This window comes from Geospiza fortis, unplaced genomic scaffold (assembly GCF_000277835.1).
Source record: "Geospiza fortis unplaced genomic scaffold, GeoFor_1.0 scaffold128, whole genome shotgun sequence".
Classification (NCBI taxonomy): Eukaryota; Metazoa; Chordata; class Aves; order Passeriformes; family Thraupidae; genus Geospiza; species Geospiza fortis.
The window spans coordinates 329,736-338,891 of record NW_005054420.1 but is presented as its reverse complement, the minus strand read 5'-3'; positions in this window follow the sequence as shown (position 1 = coordinate 338,891).

The following is a 9,156-nucleotide window of genomic DNA, read 5'->3' as shown; positions in this document are numbered from 1 at the left end:
TTTTCCTTTTCCTTTTCCTTTTCCTTTCCCTTTTCCTTTTCCTTTCCCTTTCCCTTTCCCTTTCCCTTTCCCTTTCCCACCTGCTCCTGCTGATCAGCCTCTGCTGCAGCTGAAGCACTTTATTTTACAAGAAACCATGGCCATTGTAAGAAAGCTCAGCCACAACAGCTGGCTGATCAAATATACATAAGGAGGGATCTGCTGCCTGCTCTTTTATAGCTCTGTTTTTCCTGGAGTCATCAGCCAAGGCTCCTTTGCTGTGCTACAACATTACAGCACATTACAGGGCTTGTCTGTCAAAGGCCTGGCCTCAAACACTCCCAGCACTCCAAACTGGCTCAGGATCAGGCACCAGCTTAAATCTCTGCTCGTCAGGGCTTCCCAGAGCCATGACACAAAATAGAAACGGGGGGAAGAGAAATAACGACAAAATCGAGCTAAAAGTGAGTTGTGCCTCCATCCACGGGCTGCCTCGTCCTCAGAGTAGGGTATGGGGTAATTTTTTAGTGATTTGGCTGTTTTTTCACAGATTCAAGTCTGATTTCTCTAAAGAAAACCTCCAGTGGCAAGGTAGCGTGTGTCTATAGGACACGAAATAACACACGCAGCTCTTCCAAGGTAAAAAGAGCACTTTTAATTTCTACTCTAACATTTATAGATTTCTAAAAGTGACAGTGGATTGGAGGGTGACAGTGCCACCTCTCCAATGACACTGGACAAACCAACAGTCGATTAAATTTTTCTTCTTCCATAAAAGAATGCAAAACAATGAGCTATTTGCATAAAGTTTGTGAGAAAGTTCGTTACAAGAATGTAAACATCAGAAAGCTTAAAAAAACTTAAAAAATCAGGGCGACAATGGGGGATAAAACAAAATTGAGTGTACTGCTAGGCCCTTTATCCCACCTCTGAATGCCCTGTTTGTCATGCAAGGACATAGCTTAGAACAAAAGTGGCTGGTCCACATCCTCATCCAAAAGGCAATCAGGAGAATTTAGAAACACCATGAACGTTCCTTCCACACACAACTCTGCAATATTCCTAAAAATGACTCTAATGCACTATGACACAACAGAAATGATCTTGCAGACTATTGCTGTGCTAACAAAGATAAAAGAGAGGCTCAAAGACATCCCTCATTTCAGGCTGGCTGGGTTCTGCACCTCTCAAATCAATTTACATTATCCCAAATTTCATGTACTGCGCTTGCATTAATTTAGGCAACCCCTTTCCCTTTCCCTTTCCCTTTCCCTTTCCCTTTCCCTTTCCCTTTCCCTTTCCCTTTCCCTTTCCCTTTCCCTTTCCCTTTCCCTTTCCCTTTCCCACCTGCTCCTGCTGATCAGCCTCTGCTGCAGCTGAAGCACTTTATTTTACAAGAAACCATGGCCATTGTAAGAAAGCTCAGCCACAACAGCTGGCTGATCAAATATACATAAGGAGGGATCTGCTGCCTGCTCTTTTATAGCTCTGTTTTTCCTGGAGTCATCAGCCAAGGCTCCTTTGCTGTGCTACAACATTACAGCACATTACAGGGCTTGTCTGTCAAAGGCCTGGCCTCAAACACTCCCAGCACTCCAAACTGGCTCAGGATCAGGCACCAGCTTAAATCTCTGCTCGTCAGGGCTTCCCAGAGCCATGACACAAAATAGAAACGGGGGGAAGAGAAATAACGACAAAATCGAGCTAAAAGTGAGTTGTGCCTCCATCCACGGGCTGCCTCGTCCTCAGAGTAGGGTATGGGGTAATTTTTTAGTGATTTGGCTGTTTTTTCACAGATTCAAGTCTGATTTCTCTAAAGAAAACCTCCAGTGGCAAGGTAGCGTGTGTCTATAGGACACGAAATAACACACGCAGCTCTTCCAAGGTAAAAAGAGCACTTTTAATTTCTACTCTAACATTTATAGATTTCTAAAAGTGACAGTGGATTGGAGGGTGACAGTGCCACCTCTCCAATGACACTGGACAAACCAACAGTCGATTAAATTTTTCTTCTTCCATAAAAGAATGCAAAACAATGAGCTATTTGCATAAAGTTTGTGAGAAAGTTCGTTATAAGAATGTAAACATCAGAAAGCTTAAAAAAACTTAAAAAATCAGGGCGACAATGGGGGATAAAACAAAATTGAGTGTACTGCTAGGCCCTTTATCCCACCTCTGAATGCCCTGTTTGTCATGCAAGGACATAGCTTAGAACAAAAGTGGCTGGTCCACATCCTCATCCAAAAGGCAATCAGGAGAATTTAGAAACACCATGAACGTTCCTTCCACACACAACTCTGCAATATTCCTATAAATGACTCTATTGCACTATGACACAACAGAAATGATCTTGCAGACTATTGCTGTGCTAACAAAGATAAAAGAGAGGCTCAAAGACATCCCTCATTTCAGGCTGGCTGGGTTCTGCACCTCTCAAATCAATTTACATTATCCCAAATTTCATGTACTGCGCTTGCATTAATTTAGGCAACCAACACATCCCTGTGTGGAGTAACTGCTTCTTTACAGGGCAACCAAGGAAGCTGAAAAGCAGAATTATTTCATATTTCCCAATAAAAATTATCTGCACATTTATGCCTCTTAATTACTCGATCATGTGGAAGAAACTGAACGTTTATCCATCAGGGATTGCACGCACAGTTAATTAAGGATGAAATAATAAATGCCTGATTTCTACAGGATAGGGTAAACATCCAATTAAAATAAGATGCTGTGTACACTTTTCACTCTCATTAGTCAAAGCATAAAGCATTTTAACATTTCCTAAATAATTTACTTGTATTAAAATAAAGTGAAATGCTTAAAACATTAATAGGGTACTTTACAATGCTGTAGTCAATAAGTTGCTATATGAAGGCAACGTCAATAATTTATGGCTCTGCTCAGCAGGAGCAGGCTGCAGTTCTCAGCAGAGCAGGGCCCAGCAAGGCTGAGGCAGCAGGACCTGGCCAAGCTCTGCTAAAATCACAGCTAAACCCTACAGCCAGTGGTCAAAACCCACTGGTGACAGGAAATTTGAGATCTGGGGGTGTGGAAAGTGCCTGGTGGTGCTCAGGAGCAGCTGCTTGGTGGCTCTGGGGTCACCAGCCAAGCTCGTGGATAAAAAATGGGAGTGGTGCTTTTTGAACATGAAAAAAGAGTATTTTACCCCAAAGACAGCGCCAGATTTGGGCACCTCCGCAGCACCAGCCAGGGGCTGTGCACAGAGCTCCCCCAGCCCGGGTGTGCCAGACCAGAACCCTCCCTGCTCCCAGGGCAGGGGCAGAGCCCTCAGGGCTCCAAAGGCAGATGGGCATGGGTGGCTGCAGAGCTGGGAGTTGGAATAATCTGGGTTACTGATATGCAAAACACAGCAGGCATTGCAGCTGCAATTTTCTGCTCAGAGTCAAGGTATGGCTGGTAAAGCCAGGCTCTCTGATGAGAAAACACATGTCCTGACTACCCAAGCAGATTGCTGGATCCACTGAATTAAGACTGCAGTGCATTAGCAGGGAGTGCACGATAGGTTTATGCAAAGAAACTGAATTAAGATCTTTTTCCCATGGATCATTTTGCCACACAGAGGAAATTTCCCTAAAATGTTTTGTTGTGTAGCTGTGGCTATAATAAATAAGAATTAATTTTGTAGTAAGGAGTTATTAAATGCTGCCTTTATCAATTGATGTAAGGACTATCCTACTCAATTTCAGATGTATAGCTCAGAATATATAGAAACATGGCATTTGGCTGGGACAGCTTTTGAGGTTTTTCAAATGCTGAAATCACTTTTCATTAAAACTGTGACAGAAACTGAGAATCTGGCACTGTGCCTTTTCTTATATATACATTAAATCATGCATTTTGTGGCAGAATTTGCACTCTTTTTTTCTCTCTCTTTATAGAAATCTTGTACAAGATCTTGCTTGAGTCACAGCAAGATCCATCTGGATCAAGACAGATTTGCCTTGGGAAGAGGAGAGTGGGAAACGTGCTGCCCCCAATCCCTGTGCCGTCCTACAGGCCTGGCTGCTTTGCATGACTGAGAAATGAAATTAGGGAAATGGGACTGTGGACAGGGTTATACCAACCTGGTCATGATGAGCAGGTGAGAAAATATCTTGGTGCAAGAGGGATGGGTCAGACGGGGCTTGGAGCAACCTGGGATAGTGGAAAGTGGCAGGGGGGGAATGAAATGAGATTTAAGTTCCCTTCCTGCACAAACCATTCCATGATCCTATAAAAAAAGCACTTTGCTCCTCAGAGCCTTTTTTCCTTATGATCCTCATAGGAAAGAAGTACAGACCCCATCATCTTCAAGCTTCCAAACAATTCTGTGTAACCCTCTCACTGTCTGCAGCTTCTCCAGGAGTCTCATTTCTATGACAAGGTTGGTGGAAGCCTAAATTAAATTTGGGACCTAATTTTAAACAGAATCTCAACCTCCTGAGTAAACAATAGATGGAGCCTGCCTATTAAATCATCATGTTTTAATTAAATTCTTTGCAGCTCGTGAGTTCTTTGAACTGAGCGAGGTGATAAATGCATTGTAATTTTAATAGGGTTATATTTTGTGCTAAACTCACTGAGAGCAGTGACACGAGATAGGCACTGTGCTCCCACCAAATCCTGCATGGGATTCTGCTGATAACTGCACGCTTGGAACACAACAGGGGAACTTCAGCAAAGAAACAAAGCTGATGTAAAGTGGGTTCTTTTCAATTATAGACAAAGATGTAGGAGCACGTGGATGTTTGCGGTACTTGCAAACAAAAATTTAAAAAAGCATTTTTTCTTCGTGTCAATGATTCAGGCTCCTCTGAAAGAAAAGGGAAATCCATGTACTGCTTTGAAAGGATTTTGGATCTGGTCTTTGGTGTGTTGTTGAAGTCATAAAGTAAAATAAAGTTCACAAAAATCAGCAGGCATTGTAGTGATAGGACAAGAGAAAATGACTTGACTTCAAACTGAATGAAAGTAGGTTTAGATGGGATAAATTGTTCCCTGGGAAGGTGGTGAGGCCCTGGCATAGATTCCCAGAGCAGCTGTGGCTGCCTCTGGATCCCAAGGCCAGGCTGAGAGCAGCCTGGGATAGTGAAGGTGTCCCTGCCCATGGCAAAGGGTTAAAACAAGATCTTTCATTCCCTTTCCAACCCAAACAATTCTGGAACTCTGTGAAAATGAAAAAGCCAAGTACAACTTCTTTCAGCACCAAATCTGACTGAAAGAGACCAAAAGTAAAACACCAACAATTTTTAAATTTTATTTTGGTACTTTACCACCATGGTGAGGTTTAGGAAGTTGGTTAAGAAAAAAAAAAAAAGCTGTAACATTAAAATGACCTCCAGCAGCACCACAGAATATCTCAGCTGCTTTATCAGAGCCCCTGTGCAGGTATCTCCCAACAAAGCGATGGGATCGTAAAGTCTCCTGGTAGGAAATATGACACACTCCTAAAACATATGTCAGACATTTCCAGAATTGCAAACATGCTATTTTAGATGGCGAGATTCCTTTCCTCGTAAAAGCATCTTTAAATTGTCTGACAGAGAAAATTCATATCAGGAATAAAATCCTGGCCCCGCTGGAGCCGATGAGAGTTTTACGCCCGATGCGAGGGGAGCCAAGGTTCCATCTCTGCTTTTTTACAGCTTCTGCTGTGCCTGAGCTCAGGCTGAGGGCGCCAGCACCTCCCTGGCACTGAGAGGGGTGAACTGCAAGGGCCCTGCTCTGCCTCCTCAGAGCCCACCCTGTGTGCTGATCCTTGGCTTCTTTTTATTTCCAAGGCGGGGATTAAATGTGTGAGATGGAATTTCTTGCTGGGTCTCAGAAGTTTGTTAGTTCTTATCTATGTCACAGTCTCACAAATTGAGTTCTGCAGCATTTCACCCTAACAAACTAAAAATGGAGCCCCATCTCGCTCACTACAAAGCCTTTTAAGGATAACCTGTCCAATTAGGAAATGACACCTAAATTATTTTCACTTTTAACCCAATAACCAACCACCCATGCCCTCAACCGGGACTTTTTAATCCAATTACACAAAACCACCCAAACCCATGGAGAAGAAGGAGAAGAAGAAGGTGTAGAAAGTGAAGAAGGAGGAGAAGAAGCCGGTGAAGGAGAAAAAGAAGGCGAAGAAGGAGAAGGAGAAAAAGAAGGTGAAGAAGGAGAAAAAGAAGGTGGAGGAGGACCAGCCTCCACCCTAAAACCTCCATCTTTCTTTATATCTATTACCGTATTCTAAACCCTTAAACTCTTGAGTTTTCCATCCGGTGACATCACACACTTCTATTCAAACTCCACACCCACAATCCCAGTTCTGTCATTCCATTCTGGAAGCTTCTCCACGGCCTCAGGTCAATGCAGTCTTCCCTTGGGGGTCAGTGCCTGGCAGCACAGAAATCTGAAATTCTCATCAAGCAGGGTTCCAACACCTGTGCCCCCTCTGCACTCCAAAGCAGCCCCTGCATGGGCACAGCTTTGGGAACCTGAAAATAAAGCAGCCCCATGGCTGACACCAGTGACTGATGTTTGGAACCATGATCTGTAATGCCAGAGCTGATAGGCTCCTGCTTGCACAGACCTGATTATTCCACCTGGATAGTGGCTTAAACAAAAGAACAAACAGACAAAAGAAATATATGTGCAAAGTCCAAGAAGCAGGCCATTATTTTCAATAGAGGTGTTGTGTGTATTTTTTTTTTCCCTGGCATTAGCTGCAGTAAAATGAATCATGCAGAGCAACATTTTTCACAAACCCCAAACATCCTGCATTCACATAAAACTGATGTACACCAGGAATGTTCACTGGGCTGGAGAATGGGAACAAAGAGGGCTGCAGACATACAATTTGTCATCTGGATTTTATATAATAACAGGATATAAGCATATAAATGGGTAGGTTTGGCAGGTGAAAAGGAAAATTATAGGGGGAGAGGAATATTGTAGCTAACTCAACAGTGGCCATATTGCCAATAGATCCTTTTGCCATTTGACAGCTGTCTTAGGTAAGGGCTGAAAAATCATGTTTACTCAGATCAGCCCCATCTCCCTTTTGGTTATTTAGGACTCTGCATATTCCACATAAAAACAACACTTTCAGCTCCTAACTTCAACTGAATCACCATGAAATGTCCATTTTGAGGATGTGCTTCCTGATTCTGCCATAGAAGATGTAAGCAACGAGGTGCTCAGGTGAGCCAGATTACACATCCAAGTCTGCAAAGCCAGCTCAGAAAAGCAGCTTTTTGTACACAGAAACAGAAATAAACACAGTTTAGTGATTTTTTTTTTCCCCCAGCTTGATCTCAATATTTCTTTTGGAGATCAGGGGGTGCTCAGCATGCAGAGGAAGCCAGGGAGCTGAGAAAATCTCTTTCTATAGGATAGAAAAGGAGGGAAGCCCTGCAAGTGGGCACAGCAGAGCCCAAATCCATATTCCACGGACAGATGCCAGGGACAGCAGCGAGGGAGGGAATTAGGGAAAGGCTCAGTAAATAGCTGACAGATTGCTGCTGCCACTGCCTTTCTGCAGGGCTTGTTCTGTACTGCACTGAGAAACTTGTAGCACTGGACTGAGCTGGAGTGGTGACATTAAACTGGGTCCTGCAGCTCGGGGCTAGGGCTGGTGCCTCCCCCCAGATCAGATCAGCAGTGGTGCTAACTTGGCTCTTGACAGAGCTTTCATTCACTGGCAGCAGGTGCTGGGGGCACTACTGACCTATCCCTGGCATTTGGGGTAAGAAACTCAGAGAGGAGAGCATTATTTACTCTCACTCTGATGAGATGGCATTTCTGTGAGCAATCTGCTGGTGGCTGAGCACTGGGGGAGTGAAGGACGTTACAAAGCGTGAGGGCATCTCATTCTCTGCAATTGTTAATTTTTTTCTTCCCCTCTGTGCTTTCCACAGTTGTACAGACCTCATGTCAAGGGAGTTTTCTAAAGGCTGTTGCCCAAATTGCTGATTTTGAATCTCAGCAGTTCATACTGGATTTTAGACATGCACCTACTTGACAAGCAGATGCAGTCAGGTAGATTTGATGTTTATTTGACTTGAACTGGCTTTAAATGGAAGAAGAAAACAGTGGCTTCCACCCCTTGGTTCTGGGTCTGATTTAGCCATTAGGCCAGCTGAAAGCAGAGCTGGCAAATCAGCCAAATACACACACAGAGACATCAGGGCAGGGGGAAAGAGAGCAGGAGAGAGTTTCACAGAGGGAACTGATGTTTATAAAGCACAAAGGATAATGGATGAACTCAACAAAAGCCATTAAAGCATCAGCAGAAGCTCAGAAATAGTTTGGACAGCTTATCCTAATGAACTCGGAGTGGTTCACCTCGCAATAAATGGATAATGAGGGTATAAAAATGGCAGGCATTAATATATTTGCAGGTTAAAGAAACTGGTAAATGGTTCCTTGGTTCCTGCAAGTCTCAGACTCAGAGCAGTGGGACAGGATAGGTAGAAAAAAAGCCAACACCATCCCTCATTAATGCACAGCAGGAGACTTCCTGAATTTTTGTGGTAAATGAGACAAGAGTTTGATCCTCCATCTTTGGAGGGGATGCTGCTCCCTCTCAAAATGCAGATTTGAGGGGGGTTTTTAAGTCTGTGTGTGGTTTATTCCAGGTTTGCCTCCATCCTCCTGCAAATGCTCCTCCTAGCTGCTGCCAGCTGCAGGTGAAGGAACTTTCACCTCCCTTTCACATCCAGAAAATCCCAGATCTGAGCTGAGAGGAACAAAAAAGGGAGGTTTGCCAGGGGGAAAACCTGCAGCTGAAGAAAGAGTTCACAGATGTGAAATCTAATGCTCAGATCAGCCTGCAAGACTGGAGTGGGAAGTTCCAAAACCAGTTGGAACCAATCCCACAAGGGCTGCACTCCTTGTGCCTCTTTTGGGTAACAGTTAAAAACTAAAAATATTATTTAAAATCTTATTTAAAGGGGATTGTTCCACTCTGCAATCTCTTGCAGTTCTGGAAGGATGCAGTGTTCCTCAAGTCTTCATTGTGGCCAGTGAAAACTTCCATGAAATGCACTTATTTAAGGAATATTAGGAACTGGAGAGCTCAGTTAATCCCTCACAATGTTCTGACAATAAATTACATGAAATTAACATTCCCAGTAGTTATCAGTTCCCAGAGTAAATTAAGGTTCAATACCTTTGTTGAGTGTA